Source organism: Dipodomys ordii, unplaced genomic scaffold (genome assembly GCF_000151885.1).
Source record: "Dipodomys ordii isolate 6190 unplaced genomic scaffold, Dord_2.0 Scaffold1630, whole genome shotgun sequence".
NCBI lineage: Eukaryota > Metazoa > Chordata > Mammalia > Rodentia > Heteromyidae > Dipodomys > Dipodomys ordii.
Genome location: NW_012268846.1, coordinates 1 through 1,081, shown reverse-complemented (window position 1 = coordinate 1,081; position 1,081 = coordinate 1).

The window sequence follows — 1,081 nt, the reverse complement described above, 5'->3', positions numbered from 1 at the left end:
GCCTGGGCTGGCTTTGAACCGTGATCCTCAGATCTCAGCCTCCTGAGTAGCTAGGATTACAGGTGTGAGCCACCAGCACCCAGCAAATTTTGATATTTCTTACCTCCTCCTCCTGAGTAACTAGAATTATAAATATGATTCATCAGTGCCAGGCTTTTTTTTTTTTTGTCGTGGGGCCTGAACTCTGGGCCAGGGCACTGTCCCTCAGCTCTTCAGCTCAAGGCTAACACTCTACCACTTGAGCCACAACACTACTTCCGGCTTCTTCTGCTTATGTGGTGCTGAGGAATTGAACCCAGGGCCTCATGCATGCAAGGTAAGCACTCCACCACTAAGCCACCTTCCCAGCTGTGTCAGGCATTTTTTAAAAATATAGGTTCCAATGTTTGTTTGTGTTGGTGGTATTGGGATTTAAACTCAGGAACTTGGCTTTTACTAGGTAGGCACTTTACCATTTCAGCAATAGCTTCAGTCCTATTTTACCTTTTTTTTTTTTTTCCCAGTCCTGGGGCTTAATCTCAGGGCCTGGGTACTATCTCTGAGCTTCTTTATACTCAAGGCTAGCACTCTACCACTTAAGTCACAGTACCACTTCTTGCTTTTTCTGTTTATGTGGTATTGAGGAATCGAACCCAGGGCTTTATGCATGTGAGGTAAGCCCTCTATCACTAAGCCATATTCCTAGCCCCTATTTTACTCTTTCTAAAACCTCTACTCTCCTTGATTTTTATCTTATCTAGTCTGGCATTTTGCTAGTTAACTGGAAATAGTTTCTCAGATCTTTCTGCCAGGGCTGACTTCAAACTTTGGTGTTCAGATCTCAGTCTTCTAAGTAGCTAGGATTATAGGAGTGAGTCACAGCACCAAACTCAAGATGTTTATGACTTACCTTAACTTCCAGATTTCTTTCTCCAGGTAGAAAAGAGTAAGTGTCCAAAATGCAGAGTCTTGTAAAGAAGCCTTTTTTTTAGTCCAGTTGTGGGGCCTGAACTCTGGGCCTGAGCACTGTCCCTCAGCTCTTCAGCTCAAGGCTAGCGCTCTACCACTTGAGCCACAGCGCCACTTCCAGCTTTTTTCTTTT